The sequence below is a fragment of the Bufo bufo genome, chromosome 1, assembly GCF_905171765.1.
Source record: "Bufo bufo chromosome 1, aBufBuf1.1, whole genome shotgun sequence".
Taxonomy (NCBI): Eukaryota; Metazoa; Chordata; class Amphibia; order Anura; family Bufonidae; genus Bufo; species Bufo bufo.
In genome coordinates this window covers 357,681,382-357,698,467 of record NC_053389.1, presented here as the reverse complement: position 1 = coordinate 357,698,467, position 17,086 = coordinate 357,681,382, and positions in this window count along the sequence as shown.

Genomic DNA, 17,086 nt, shown 5'->3' with positions numbered 1-17,086 from the left:
CATCCAGTCAGCCACACACCTTCACCACCAACTTCAGCACAGCACGGGGTAAACGTCAGCAGGCCATTCTGAAACTCATATGTTTGGGGGACAGGCCCCACACAGCACAGGAGGTGTGGCGGGGTATAGAACAACAGACCGACGAGTGGTTGCTGCCGGTGAGCCTCAAGCCCGGCCTGGTGGTGTGCGATAATGGGCGAAATCTCGTTGCAGCTCTGGGACTAGCCGGTTTGACGCACATCCCTTGCCTGGCGCATGTGCTGAATTTGGTGGTGCAGAAGTTCATTCGCAACTACCCCGACATGTCAGAGCTGCTGCATAAAGTGCGGGCCGTCTGTTCGCGCTTCCGACGTTCACACCCTGCCGCTGCTCGCCTGTCTGCGCTACAGCGTAACTTCGGCCTTCCCGCTCACCGCCTCATATGCGACGTGCCCACCAGGTGGAACTCCACCTTGCATATGCTGGACAGACTGTGCGAGCAGCAGCAGGCCATAGTGGAGTTTCAGCTGCAGCACGCGCGGGTCAGTCGCACTGCGGATCAGACCCACTTCACTACCAATGACTGGGCCTCCATGCGAGACCTGTGTGCCCTGTTGCGCTGTTTAGAGTACTCCACCAACATGGCCAGTGGCGATGACGCCGTTATCAGCGTTACAATACTACTTCTATGTCTCCTTGAGAAAACACTTAGGGCGATGATGGAAGAGGAGGTGGCCCAGGAGGAAGAGGAGGAAGAGGGGTCATTTTTAGCACTTTCAGGCCAGTCTCTTCAAAGTGACTCAGAGGGAGGTTTTTTGCAACACCAGAGGCCAGGTACAAATGTGTCCAGACAGGGCCCAATACTGGAGGACGAGGATGAGGATGAGGTGGAGGAGGATGAGGATGAAGCATGTTCACAGCGGGGTGGCACCCAAAGCAGCTCGGGCCCATCACTGGTGCGTCGCTGGGGGGAAACACAGGACGATGACGATACGCCTCCCACAGAGGACAGCTTGTCCTTACCTCTGGGCAGCCTGGCACACATGAGCGACTACATGCTGCAGTGCCTGCGTTACGACAGCAGAGTTGCCCACATTTTAACGTGTGCAGACTACTGGGTTGCCACCCTGCTGGATCCCCGGTACAAAGACAATGTGCCCACCTTACTTCCTACACTGGAGCGTGATAGGAAGATGCGCGAGTACAAGCGCACGTTGGTAGACGCGCTACTGAGAGCATTCCCAAATGTCACAGGGGAATCAGTGGAAGCCCAAGGCGAAGGCAGAGGAGGAGCAAGAGGTCGCCAACGCAGCTGTGTCACGCCCAGCTCCTCTGAGGGCAGGGTTAGCATGGCAGAGATGTGGAAAAGTTTTGTCAACACACCACAGCTAAGTGCACCACCACCTGATACGGAACGTGTTAGCAGGAGGCAACATTTCACTAACATGGTGGAACAGTACCTGTGCACACCCCTCCACGTACTGACTGATGGTTCGGCCCCATTCAACTTCTGGGTCTCCAAATTGTCCACGTGGCCAGAGCTAGCCTTTTATGCCTTGGAGGTGCTGGCCTGCCCAGCGGCCAGCGTTTTGTCTGAACGTGTATTCAGCACGGCAGGGGGCGTCATTACAGACAAACGCAGCCGCCTGTCTACAGCCAATGTGGACAAGCTGACGTTCATAAAAATGAACCAGGCATGGATCCCACAGGACCTGTCCATCCCTTGTGCAGATTAGATATTAACTACCTCCCCTTAACAATATATTATTCTACTCCAGGGCACTTCCTCATTCAATACTATTTTTAATTTCATTTTACCATTATATTGCGGGGCAACCCAAAGTTGAATGAACCTCTCCTATGTCTGGGTGCCGGGGCCTAAATGTGTGACAGTGGCCTGTTCCAGTGGTGGGTGATGTGAAGCCTGATTCTCTGCTATGACATGAATACAGATTCTGCGCTGACATAAGGCCAGATTCTCTGTTACGGGACCGCTCTCCTCTGCCTGGGTGCCTGGGCCTAAATGTGTGACAGTGGCCTGTTCCAGTGGTGGCTGACGTGAAGCCTGATTCTCTGCTATGACATGAAGACAGATTCTGCGCTGACATAAGGCCAGATTCTCTGTTACGGGACCGCTCTCCTCTGTCTGGGTGCCGGGGCCTAAATGTGTGACAGTGGCCTGTTCCAGTGCTGGGTGACGTGAAGCCTGATTCTCTGCTATGACATGAATACAGATTCTGAGCTGACATAAGGCCAGATTCTCTGTTACGGGACCTCTCTCCTCTGCCTGGGTGCCTGTGCCTAAATGTGTGACAGTGGCCTGTTCCAGTGGTGGCTGACGTGAAGCCTGATTCTCTGCTATGACATGAAGACAGATTCTGCGCTGACATAAGGCCAGATTCTCTGTTACGGGACCGCTCTCCTCTGTCTGGGTGACGGGGCCTAAATGTGTGACAGTGGCCTGTTCCAGTGGTGGGTGACGTGAAGCCTGATTCTCTGCTATGACATGAATACAGATTCTGCGCTGACATAAGGCCAGATTCTCTGTTACGGGACCTCTCTCCTCTGCCTGGGTGCCTGGGCCTAAATGTGTGACAGTGGCCTGTTCCAGTGGTGGCTGACGTGAAGCCTGATTCTCTGTTATGACATGAAGACAGATTCTGCGCTGACATAAGGCCAGATTCTCTGTTACGGGACCCCTCTCCTCTGTCTGGGTGCCGGGGCCTAAATGTGTGACAGTGGCCTGTTCCAGTGGTGGGTGACGTGAAGCCTGATTCTCTGCTATGACATGAATACAGATTCTGCGCTGACATAAGGCCAGATTCTCTGTTACGGGACCGCTCTCCTCTGCCTGGGTGCCGGGGCCTAAATATGTGACAGTGGCCTGTTCCAGTGGTGAGTGACGTGAAGCCAGATTCTCTGCTATGGCATGAAGAGACTGATTCTCTGCTGACATGAAGCCAGATTCTTTGCTATGGCATGAAGAGACTGATTCTCTGCTGACGTGAAGCCAGATTCTCTGCTATGGGACCTCTGTCCAATTGATATTGGTTAATTTTTTTTATTTTTATTTTAATTCATTTCCCTATCCACATTTGTTTGCAGGGGATTTACCTACATGTTGCTGCCTTTTGCAGCCCTCTAGCTCTTTCCTGGGCTGTTTTACAGCCTTTTTAGTGCCGAAAAGTTCGGGTCCCCATTGACTTCAATGGGGTTCGGGTTCGGGTTCGGGACGAAGTTCGGGTCGGGTTCGGATCCCGAACCCGAACATTTCCGGGAAGTTCGGCCGAACTTCTCGAACCCGAACATTCAGGTGTTCGCTCAACTCTAGTAAACAGGCGAGTTCTCCTTGGGCAAACTATGGCCTCCGCCGCACTAAATACCCGCTCTGATGCCACACTACTGGCTGGGCAGGACAGCTTTCCTAGGGCAAACTCTGCTAGTTGCGGCCACAAATCCAGTTTGGCTACCCAGTAGTCCAGCAGATCTTCAATGTGGGTTAGCATGGTGCTGTCCAAGTATGACACCACCTGCTGGTTCAGCTCCTGCTCCTGGTCTAGCTGCTGCTGGAGAGTAGTTTCTTAACTATGCGGGTGAAGAAAGATACTCATCAGCGACTGTAGAATCAGGCTCCTGCAGATGGAGCTAGTACTGCTCCTGCTACCCCACCACTCCACAGCAGCCATGGCAGTGGAACATGAGCGCAGAGGGCCCCCCGGTAAGACCTGCGAGAGGATGTACGATGGCGCAGATAGGCAACGGCCAATTAGCTACATAGGATGTCTCTGTAGTAGTTCAGTTTGTCCTCCCTCTAAGCGGATGTAAAAAAGGCCCCCATTCTGGACCTGTAGCGAGGGTCTAACAAGGTGGAGAAGTCATGCCTCTGCTGAATGGAGACAATTCAACTGCCACTATGCAAGCAATTGAGCATGGAGTGGGCCATTTGCGCAAGTGACTCGGAGGGACTCCCTGCCTCCATCTTTACTGCATACTGCCACTATGTGTCTGGATCCTCTGTCTCGTCTTTCTCATCGCCCTGGTGCCCCTCTGGCTGCTCCTGCTCCTCCTCTCCTGTCACCTGAGTAGAAAAACTACCTAATTGGCTACACATTGCCTGTGATCCAATGTCCTCCTCACCCCCCTCTTCCAGTTAAGCCCCAACAGGACTCATGTGGCCATGAGATCTAGGCACCACGTCTACAGTCCCCTGACCATTTTGATTTACCAGCATCTGTTCCAGGACATTAAGCAGTGGAATGATGTTGTTCATCCCATGGTCCTGGCAAATAACGTGGCCTCCTCAAAGGGCCTGAGCAAATGGCAGTTGTTACGCATGAACTGGCACTTGCTGACATCAAAGTTACACAGGGGAGTACTTCTATCCCCTGGCATCATCATTGTTAATGGCCTTTCTCTGTTCGTATAGTCGGTCCAACATATGGAGGGTAGAATTCCAACGGGTGGAAACGTCGCATATCAGCCTATGTTGGGGGATGCCGTTCTGCCACTGCAGCTCAAGGAGGGTGTGCTTTGCGGTGTACGAGTGGCTGAAGTGCATGCAAAGTTTCCTGACCATTTTTAGGATGTCTTGCAGATGGGTGGAAGACTTCAGGAATCGCTTGACAAGCAGATTGAACACGTGTGCAATGCAGGGCACATGGCTCATGGCTCAGCTTTCCTTGACACAGCGCTGACACAATGTTCTTCCCATTGTCGGTCACCATGGTTCCGATTTTTTTAGTTGTCGGGGAGAAAGCCAGGATTTGATTTCTTGATGAAAGACACGGAGCAGTTCCTCCCCTGTGTGCCTCCATTTGTCCAGGGAAACGAGGTGCCGAACAGCGAGACACCGCCGTGCCCTGCAGATGTGGTATGCTGGAGGGGCACTGTGACTTGTCCCTGCAGTGGAGGCTGAGGACATGGTGGAGGATAAGGAGGCAGAGGCGGATATGGTCGCTGGACCAACAGCGTGACAACCTGGAGGCGGAATCGGCGTGACGTGGCCAAGTTGCTGGTGTGGCTGTGCAGGAACAACATTCACCCAGTGGGCCGTAAGGAAAATGTACTTTCCCTGACCGTAGTTACAGCTCCACACTTCATCGCTCCCGTGCACTTTGGCAGACACCGACAGGCTCAAGGACTGGTCCACCTTCTGTTCAACATATTTGTGCTGGGCTGGTACTGCCTTTTCACAAAGAAATGATGGCTTGGGACTCTATACTTCGGCTCAGCAAAAGCCGTCAGTTCTCTGAAAGGTGCAGAGTCCACCACTTGGAAAGGGAGGGACTGCAGTACCAGCAATTAGGACAGGAGTACATTCAGATTCTGCACCGTTGGATGCGTGCACGCACACTGCTGTTTCTTGGCAATCGCTTCGGTGATCGATTGCTGACAGAGGAGTAGGAGCTGGAGCATCTGGACCAGCAGAAGATGGGAATGACCGACAGCTCCCGTCGGCTGAGGTGGTGGAGCCTTGGCTGGCTGAAACCGGGTGCGTGCCACTGGGTGATGCAGTGGTAGCTGCGGCAGGCTGGACCACCAAATTGGAGCCATGGTTCTCCCAGGCCACTGCATTGCGACTCTGCATATGTTGACGCAGGGCCATAGTGCCAACATTGGCACCCAGGCCACGCTTCACCTTCTGCCCACATATTCTACATGTTGCCACGTTAAATTCCTCTGGCAGCTTAATAAAAAAAAACTGCCACACCGCTGAGTAGGTGATTTTTTTTTCCCTCAACAGTTTGCACTGACTGACTGCTACCGCCGCTGCCTCCGTGAACGTGCAGCAATACTTCCAGGGCAGGTAGGCTGCTGGAAAGCAGGTGGTCTACCCCGGGCATGTTTGGCTTCCGACCTGCAATTGCTGCCACCCTGCTGACTCCAGCCATGCTACCACCTGCCTCACAGGCAAGCTGCCACCCTCTTCTCCTGATGATGATAAAGCCCCGTCTGCACCCGGCTCCCAAATGCGATCGGCTTCATCATCATCAAGTAGTGTCTGCACGTCACTGATGTCTTCCTCAACGGTCTCTTGGTCAGGAGCCTGAACGCTCGAAACACAAGCTCCTGCACCACTCTCCTCATCACTACTTGTCCGCCTAGCGGAGGAAGCGGCGGATGTCTCCTCCAGATCTTGGCTGGGCAGTAGCTGCTGACTGTCCTCTTGTAGCTCTTCCTCGCTGAAAAGTGGAGCTGAGCCCACAGCATGTAGTACTTCTTGCGTTGAGGGAACAGAAAAGGACAGAGGCAGGTTGAGGACATGTGAGGGCACAGGGCCTGCTCCCGGGCCATGCCAACTAAGGGTTGTGTCTGACGAGCCCACCAACTGTTGGCTGGGGGTGTCTGATGTCACTTAAGATGACGTGGATGACCGAGTTAACCAATCAAGAACTGCTGGGTTGCTGGTCAAGACATGACCACTAGATGACACCGGGAGCTCAGGCCTCTCGCTGTGACTCCTGCTGCCACACCTCGCACTTCGGTGCATGGCCTGGCACTTCTCTGCCTGACATACTTGTAGATGAACTACATAAATTAAACGGAAATTAAAACACCCCTAATAGCGACAAATATATATATATATATATATATATATATATATATATTTATTTTTGTACTGAAATACACCACTATATGCTTTCAAAAGAAATAACTACAGAAGTGAACTAAGAATATATTTTTTTTGTTGGACTGAAATAGGCCACTATACGCTTTGACCAGAAAAACTTAGTGAGGTGCGTATCTACTTTTCTTGTAGTACTAAAGTATGCCCCTATACGCTTTCACCAGAAATAACTGCAACAGTGCAGTGTGTATATATTTTTCTTTTTTACTGAAATATACCATTATAAGCTTTAAACAGAAATAACTGCAACAGTGCAGTGCGTACATATTTTTCTTTTTTTACTGTAATACGCCACTATATGCGAATATATTTTTCATTTTGTACTAAAATAGGCCCCTATATGCTTTGATCAGAATTAACTGCAGAAATGCACTGAGAATATATTTGTGTTGTTGTACTGAAACACGACCGTATACGCTTTGACCAGGAAAACCTTAAAGTGTTTCTGTCACCCCCAATTTTCGCTATTAAACAGGCTGACATTATAGATGGGAAAATGTCACCTGAATTTAACTCTGCATTTCTTTTATTTAAGTATGCCCCCGTTTTCGTGCAATTTTAAATTGTATTATATGCAAATGAGCTTCTAGGAGAAGGGGGGGGGGGCATTGCACCTGTACCTAGAGGCTCCATTCTCCCACCTAATTTTCACGCCCTTCTGTCTTGATTGACAAGGCCAAGCCAGCCTTGGTTCTCCTGCTAGCCATGTCTGCTGTGTAAATCTCACACCTGCACTGCCCCGTTCAGTATTCGGCACAGGAGCAGTGAGAAAGCCGGCAGGTGTGCTATACTGAGGGGTGTGATATACTTATAATATACTTTCTAACATAGAAAGTATATTATAGTGCATTTGTATAGTGCAGCAGTTGTGTGCGGTTCTGCTGCGATACTGCAGCTACACAGAATGCCAAACACTATTGGAACAAATTATTTCTACTGGTGTGATATACCAGTTGCCCCCCCAAAAAACTGATTGAAGCAGGGGTGTTATATACCAATAATATACAGTACTTTCTATATAGGGCATTTGGGTAGTGCAGCATTTGTTTGCGGTTTTGCTGAGTTTACCTCAGCTACACAGCGTGACAAACACTATTGGAACAAATCATTTCTACTGGTGTGATATACCAGTTGCCCCCCCCAAAAAATTATTGAAGCAGGGGTGTTATATACCAATAATATACTTTCTATATAGTGCATTTGGGCAGTGCAGCATTTGTTTGCTTTTTTGCTACGTTACCTCAGCTACAGATAGTGACATACGCTATTGGAACAAATAATTTCTACTGGTGTGATATACCAGTTGCCCACCAAAAAACTGATTGAAGCAGGGGTGTGATATACCTTCTTACACAAATACTGCTCTTCTATAGGGACTTTTGTCACAGGGTCATTTTGAAAATGACAGGCAGGGGAAGAGGCAGGCCATTCCGCAGGGGTGGTAGGGGTCGGGCAGGTGCACCAGGCCGGAGCCTAAGTGGGAAGTTGCAGAAGGTGCGTGCGATTACGTCAAAGGAAGCACCAGACTTGGTTGAGTGTCTCACTCAGCCTTCCACTTCTAAACACTCCTCATCCTCTCTATCTGCACCCTGTTCACTCTCTGCTGCACCCCCAAAGACACCACCACCACCATCACACCCACAACCACCATATCCCCTCTGCTCGAGTCAGAAGAATTATTTTCCCATCCATTACAAGACCTTACCGATGTGCAGTCATTCTTGGCATCGGATCAGGAAGAGGAGGCATCAGCGGTCGCCACCCAGCAGTCTGACGACAGTACCCAGATCAGCCCAAGGAGGGTGGTCCCTGCTGTTGCTGCCTACTCCAGGATCTCTAATGTCAGTGGTGGTGAAGGTGACGAATCCGATGATGACGCGTCGATGGACGTCACGTGGGTGCCCACAAGAGAGGAAGAGGAGGGGAGTTCAGAGCGAGAGATGGAGCAGAAGATAGGCAGATAGGGAGGAGAAGCAGGCAGAACTTACAGTGCACAGGAGGCAAAAAGCAGACTGCTAATGTATCTGGAGCGAAACATCCACCATGCACGGTCACATCTGGTGCTCCCAGGACCCCGGTACATGGTTCCGCAGTGTGGACTTTTTTTTAACGTGTCTGCTGCTGACAATAGTGTTGCCATCTGCAGCCTGTGCTGTCAATGCATCAGTCGCGGTAAGCCCAACATTCACCTAGGGACGACCGCCATAAGAAGGCACCTGGCCTCCCATTACCAAGCCCAGTGGGAGCAACAACGTCAGAACCAACAAAGATACACTCCTGGTGCTCCACGTCCTGCATCTTCTCCTTCTCCTCTCTCCTCCCATTTGTCCTCCACTCCAGCTTCCACCGTGCCGTTGTCGCGTTCATCTGGCAAAAGGCAGGCTTCCATGGCCCAATTGTTCGAGCGAAAAAAGATGATGACGCCAGATAACCCTCTTGCCCAACGGATGACTGCTGGCATGTCGGAACTGCTAGCCCGCCAACTACTGCCATATAAACTGGTGGACTCGGAGGCCTTTAGAAAATGTGTGGCCATTGGCACACCGCAATGGAAGGTCCCTGGAAGGAAATATTTCTCCCAGAAGGGAATCCCAGAGCTATATGGCCATGTTCAGTGGCAAGTGAATGTATTTCTGGCACACAGTGTCGGTGCCAAGATACATACCGTATGACCTCAGACACGAGGTCTAGCAAACACGGGCAGGGAAGGTACATAACTTTTACTACCCACTGGGTGAACCTTCTGACGGCCGTCAAGCATGCAACCTGTGGCTCCCGTGTGGATTTGGTGTTACCGCCATGTATTGCATGCAGGCCTGCCTCTTCTTCTCCTCCTCCTAATTCATCCTCCATCTCCTCCTTGGCTGACTCCTTCTTTTCCACTGCTACCGCCTCTTCCGCTGCGCCCCCCAAGATCCCCAGAACCGATTTGATGTGCCAGGTGAGACGTTGCCATGCTGTGCTGTGGCTGTTGTGCCTGGAAGCCAAGAGCCACACTGGTCCTGCACTCCTTTCAGCTTTGCGGTCACAGGCCGATCAGTGGCTAACCTTGCTCAATTTGACAGTTGGTAAAGTGGTGTGCGACAATGGTGGCAATCTGCTGAGTGTGCTGAAACAGCGCAAAATGGCACACGTGCCGTATATGGCACACATCATGAACTTAGTTGTGCATCGATTCGTTGCCAAATACCCTGGTGTCCAGGACGTATTGAGGCAGGCCAGGAAAATCTCTGGCCATTTTACAAGTTCTTACACAGCCATGGCTCGCCTTGCTGACGTTCAGCGACGACACCACTTGCCCATCAGACGTCTGATTTGTGACTTGCCGACGCAATGGAACTCCATCTTGTATATGCTTGATAGGCTGCTCCAGCAGAAACGTTCAGTTATCGACTACCTGTATGAACTCAAGGCAGAACAGGTTCTGGGGAGCTTGTTTTTTTCTCACCGCGCCAGTGGCTGATCATGTGCGACGCATGCAGACTTCTGCAGCATTTTGATGAGATCACCAAACTGGTCAGTCTCATCCAGGGGGCCATCAGTTACATTGTACCTTATGCCTTCTTTCTGGAGCATGCATTGCTTTGTGTCATTGATCAAGCCGTCGAGGAGCAGGAAGATGAGGAAGTCGCAATGCTGCATAAATTCCTAGGGGGGGCTACTCCATCTGAGACAAGTCAACACGAGTATGAAGAGGAGTCAGAGGAGGATAGTGCCGGGGCAGAGGAGGAGTGCTATCAACAAATGTCTCCTTGTGACCCTTGGTAGTTTGAGGTGCGTTTCCCTCCCAAAACATTAAACTAAACAAATAAACAAAAGTGATACTCTTCATTCTTTGACGTAGTTGAGCAGCTTCTTGCAGTGCCCCGTGTGGATCCAGTTGTCTCGTCCCTCTAACTTCAGAGAGGTTGGCGTCATCAGCAGCACCTGGAATGGCCCAAGATATCTCGGCTCTAGTCCCGTCCTCGGATGTTTCTTTAGCATGACCCAATCACCTGGTTGACTAGAATGAACACTGGTTATTGAGTCTGGGTCCGTGAGAGACTCTCGAACCCGGTGGTGGACATTGGGTGATAACCCGTGGGGCTGCCTGTGGGCATACCTGATGGAATAAAGGGTTGCAATGGAACGGAACATTCAGACCATGGATCGGCCGTGATTTTTACCTTCTTTGCAAAAATCTGACCCAAGTACCGTCAAAGAAAAGGCAGTCGTGATGGTTCTCAACGTAATTCATTACTAGGTTAGAAAATTGATTGACAGTTGAGAGGTTAGAATGGTTAGTAAAAAGTTTAAAGATCATTCTTTTCTGCACCACTTTCCCCCCTTCTCATCGTCCTTAACCCCTTAAGGACACAGCCCTATTTCACCTTAAGGATCAGGCCATTTTTTGCAAATCTGACCAGTTTCACTTTAAGTGCTGATAACTTTGAAACGCTTTTACTTACCCAGTCCGTTATGAGATTATTTTTCATCACATATTGTACTTCATGACACTGCTAAAATTGGGTCAAAAAAGTTTTTTGCATAAAAAAATACCAAATTTACCAAAAATTTGAAATAAATTAGCAAATTTCAAAGTTTCAGTTTCTCTACTTCTGTAATACATAGTAATACCCCAAAAAATGGTGATGATTTTACATTCCCCATATGTCTACTTCATGTTTGTATCATTTTGGGAATGACATTTATTTTTTTGGGGATGTTACATAGCTTAGAAGTTTAGAAGCAAATCTTGAAATTTTTCCGAAATTTTCAAAAACCCACTTTTTAGGGACCAGTTCAGGTCTGAAGTCACTTTGTGAGGCTCACATAATAGAAACCACCCAAAAATGACCCCATTCTAGAAACTACACCCCTCAAGGTATTCAAAACTGATTTTACAAATGTTGTTAACCCTTTAGGTGTTCCACAAGAGTTAATGGCAAATGGTGATAAAATTTCAGAATTTAGATTTTTTGGCAAATTTTCCATTTTAATCAATTTTTTCCAGTAACAAAGCAAGGGTTAACAGCCAAACAAAATGCTATATTTATTGCCCCGATTCTGTAGTTTGCAGAAACACCAAATATGTGTCTGTAAACTACTGTACGGGCACACAGTAGGGCGAAGAGGGAAAGGTGCGCCGCATGGATTTTGGAAGCCAGATTTTGCTGGACTTATTTTTTGACACCATGTTCCATTTGAAGCCCCCTTGATGCACCCCTAGAGTAGAAACTCCAAAAAAGTGACCCCATTTTAGAAAGTACGGGATAGGGTGGCAGTTTTGTTGGTACTAGTTTAGGGTACATATGATTTTTGGTTGCTCTATATTACACTTTTTGTGCGGCAAGGTAACAAGAAATAGCTTTTTTGGCACGTTTTTATTATTTACAACATTCATCTGACAGGTTAGATCATGTGGTAATTTTATAGAGAAGGTTGTCACAGACGCGGTGATACCTAATATGTATACAATTTTTTTATTTATGTAAGATTTACACAATGATTTCATTTTTGAAACAAAAAAAATGTTTAGTGTCTCCATAGTCTAAGAGCCATAGTTTTTTCAGTTTTTGGGTGATTATCTTAAAAAAGGTCAAATTTTTTGTGGGATGAGATGACGGTTTGATTGGCACTATTTTGGGGTGCATATGACTTTTTGATCGGTGCTATTACACTTTTTGTGACGTAAGATGACAAAAAATGGCTTTTTTTACACTGTTTTTATTTAGATTTTTTTTACGGTGGTCACCTGAGGGGTTAGGTCATGTGATATTTTTATAGAGCCGGTCGATACGGACGCGGCGATACCTAATAGGTATACTTTTTTATTTATTTATGTAAGTTTAAAAAAAAATCATGTTTTAGTGTTTCCATAGTCTAACAGCCATAGTTTTTTCAGTTTTTGGGCGATTATCTTGAGTAGGGTATGATTTTTGCGGGATGAGATGACTGTTTGATTGGTACTATTTTGGCGTACATGCAACTTTTTTGATCACTTTTATTACCTTTTTTGGGAAGTAAGGTGGGCAAAATTTCAATTTTCTCATAGTTTTTTTTTTTTTTTTTTATAGCGTTCACCGTGCGGGGAAAGTAACATGACCGTTTTATAGATCAGGTCGTTACGGACGTGGCTATACCTAATATGTGTAGTGTATTTTATTTTTTTATTCAGTGATAAATGTTTTTTTTTTTTACTTTACCTTTTTCACTTTTTTTTTACTTTTTTTTGACCCAGACCCACTTGGTTCTTGAAGATCCAGTGGGTCTGATGTCTGAATAATACAGTACAGTACACTATATAGTGTACTGCACTGTATTTTACTTACACTTTGTCTGAACAGATCTTTGCCTTTAGCACAGATCTGTTCAGCACCATGGACAGCAGGATGCCTGAGAAGGCGTCCTGTTGCCATGGGAACCTTCCCCGTCTGCTCAGTTGTGGTCACAACTGAGCAGATCAGGTTGTTACGTGATATCTGGGGCAAGCGTGTGCGTTCCAACTGTGACGTCACGTGTGCGCTGCGTTCCACTGTGGTATTCTATAGGCATAGCGCTGATACTGGTCTAGGGGGAGGAGGCCAATGTTTATTATGTTTATACATGAACGCTGCACTAATGTTCTATGTCAAAGGACCATCTGGAATCTAGTCTAAAGGAAGGGAGGGAAGTAGTGGCAGAAATAATGCAGTTTAATCAGATTCTGAATGAATGCATGATGGAAATATCTAAATAGGGGTATGTATTATATATATAAATTATATAATATAATAAAGGTTAATACTCTACAACAGGTGGGATAAAAGGGAAATTATAACCAGGGACAGGTAGTGGAATAGAGGAGGGGGAGGAAAAAAGGGGGGAGGGAAGGGGGGAGTATCTCACCCACACCTGTTGCAGACAAAAATTATTCTCAGCGAGTCTGTGGAAGAAAAGAATAATATTTAGATCATCTTCTTAACATTTATCACAATATAGACAAGTATTAAGCACAATTTAAGTATTGATAAGGAAGTTTAAGTATTGATAAAAAAAATCACATTCACGATTCAGACCGTTGGGTCAAAGTGTCCCTAATTTGTGAATCCAAAAAGCCTCCCTTTGTTTCAGGAGGAGTGTCCGATTGCCGCCCCTCCTGGGTCGATCCACTTGTTCCAAAATTTGGAACCGGAGTTGTGAAATTTGGTGTTTCCTGTCCGAGAAATGGTGTGGTATAGGCAAAACGGCCAGACGGGACTATAGACAGCAAAACGGCCAGTTTTCTGGTTGAACACAATCCCATTACACCAGTATTCTATATGTTACCAAAAATCCACAAAAGCCTCATTAACCCTCCAGGACGCCCAATCGTTGCATCAACCAACTCTATACTCTCCCCTCTAGACATTTATATGGAAAAAATCCTTACACCACTCATCAAAACATCTAGATCTTTTATATTGGATACATCCGACTTAATTAAGAAACTGAAAGAAACAACACTTACACCAGACAGTACCCTACTTACTTTAGATGTAAATAGCCTACATACAGTCAGGTCCATAAATATTGGGACATCGACACAATTCTAACATTTTTGGCTCTATACACCACCACAATGGATTTGAAATGAAACAAACAAGATGTGCTTTACCATGCAGACTGTCAGCTTTAATTTGACAGTATTTACATCCAAATGAGGTGAACGGTGTAGGAATTACAACAGTTTGTATATGTGCCTCCCACTTGTTAAGGGACCAAAAGTAATGGGACAATTGGCTTCTCAGCTATTCCCTTATTATCCCAATTACAATGAGCAGATGAAAGGTCCAGAGTGCATTTCAAGTGTGCTATTTGCATTTGGAATCTGTTGCTGTCAACTCTCAAGATGAGATCCAAAGAGCTGTCACTATCAGTGAAGCAAGCCATCATTAGGCTGAAAAAACAAAACAGCCCATCAGAGAGATAGTAAAAACATTAGGCATGGCCAAAACAACTGTTTGGAACATTCTTAAAAAGAAGGAACGCACCGGTGAGCTCAGCAACTCCAAAAGACCCGGAAGACCACGGAAAACAACTGTGGTGGATGACTAAGAATTCTTTCCCTGGTGAAGAAGACACCCTTCACAAAAGTTGGCCAGATCAATAACACTCTCCAGGAGGTAGGTGTATGTGTGTCAAAGTCAACAATCAAGAGAAGACTTCACCAGAATAAATACAGAGGGTTCACCACAAGATGTAAACCATTGGTGAGGCCAGATTAGAGTTTGCCAAACGACATCTAAAAAGGCCTTCACAGTTCTGGAACAACATCCTATGGACAGATGAGACCAAGATCAACTTGTACCAGAGTGATGGGAAGAGAAGAGTATGGAGAAGAAAAGGAACTGCTTATGATCCCAAGCATACCACCTCATTAGTGAAGCATGGTGGTGGTAGTGTCATGGCGTGGGCATGTATGGCTGCCAATGGAACTGGTTCTCTTGTATTTATTGATGATGCGTCTGCTGACAAAAGCAGCAGGATGAATTCTGAAGTGTTTCGGGCAATATTATCTGCTCATATTTAGCCAAATGATTCAGAACTCATTGGACGGCGCTTCACAGTGCAGATGGACAATGACCCAAAGCATACTGCAAAAGCAATCAGAGTTTTTGAAGGGAAGGAAGTGAAATGTTATGCAATAGCCAAGTCAATCACCTGACCTGAATCCGATTGAGCATGCATTTCACTTGCTGAAGACAAAACTGAAGGGAAAATGCCCCAAGAACAAGCAGGAACTGAAGACAGTTGCAGTAGAGGCCTGGCAGAGCATGACCAGGAATGAAACCCAGCATCTGGTGATGTCTATGCGTTCCAGACTTCCGGCTGTAATTGACTGCAAAGGATTTGCAACCAAGTATTAAAAAGTGAAAGTTTGATTTATGATTATTATGTCCCATTACTTTTGGTCCGTTAACAAGTGGGAGGCACATATGCAAACTGTTGTAATTCCTACACCGTTCACCTGATTTGGATGAAAATACCCTTAAATTAAAGCTGACAGTCTGCAGTTAAAGCACATCTTGTTTGTTTCATTTCAAATCCATTGTGGTGGTGTATAGAGCCCAACATTTTAGAATTGTGTCAATGTCCCAATATTTATGGACCTGACTGTACATCTATAGCACATGACAAGGGCATAGAAGCCACAGCAAGACTTCTACAAAACAACTCCAGTTTAACTGCCACACAGCAAGAATTTTTCCTTAAGCTACTTGAGATAATACACAAGAAAAACTTTTTTCTTTTCGGTGACACCTATTATGGCCAGAGAAGGGGCACCGCTATGGGGTCCAATGTGGCCCCGCCTTATGCTAATGCCTTCATGATAACATTTGAGGAGGATTTCGTCTATACAAATCCCCTTTTCTGCCAATACGCAGATGTATGGTACCGCTTTATAGATGACATCTTTTGCATCTGGAGAGGACCGACATCCACCATACACAATTTTGTAGAGAACCTCAATAAGGTATACAGCGAGCTAGGCTTTACCTCACACACCAGTAAAAAGGAGATCAGTTTTCTGGACACACTCGTGAAAATTTACCAAACAGGAGCACTAACAATAGACCTTTACAGTAAACCTACTGACCGTAACAGCCTTTTGCACTATGAGAGCTGCCATCCACGGGCAACAAAGGACTCCCTACCACGTTCCCAATATACACGAGTTGACCGGATTGTCACTGATGACACAACCAAAGTCAAGCGCCTTGACACAATGACCCAAAAATTTTCTAATAGGGGTTATCCCGAGACCACTCTAAAAAGGGCCTTAAATAGTCTCAATGAGACTCGTAGACCACGTCCCACTAACCAAAAGAGGATAGCATGCAAAACTACATATCACCCCCTTATGCCAAAGATACAACAGGCCTTTAAACAACATTGGCCCTTATTGGCTAAATCCTAGCCTGAGATAGAAGAATTCAAACAACCCCTATTAACCTGTTATAAGAGACCCCCCAACATCAGGGATAAATTGGTCAAGGCAGATGTAGGAAGCCTTATTAAACCATCAATACAGACTAATTTACGGAGCAAACGACATGGTACATATCCCTGTTTACACTGCGCACAGTGCTCTAATGTAACAAAAGGAGAGTACATCACGCACCCACGTACCGGACAGGCCTTTGCAATTCAAGGATTTTATACCTGTGAGTGGAGTTATGTGGTGTATTTGATAAAATGCCTGTGCAGTCTCGCATATGTTGGGGAGACCATTCAACATGTGCGAGACAGAATAAGCAAGCACAAATCAACCATCAGACTTGGACATAATCTTTTGCCTATACCACACCATTTCTCGGACAGGAAACACCAAATTTCACAACTCCGGTTCCAAATTTTGGAACAAGTGGATCGACCCAGGAGGGGCGGCAATCGGACACTCCTCCTGAAACAAAGGGAGGCTTTTTGGATTCACAAATTAGGGACACTTTCACCCAATGGTCTGAATCGTGAATGTGA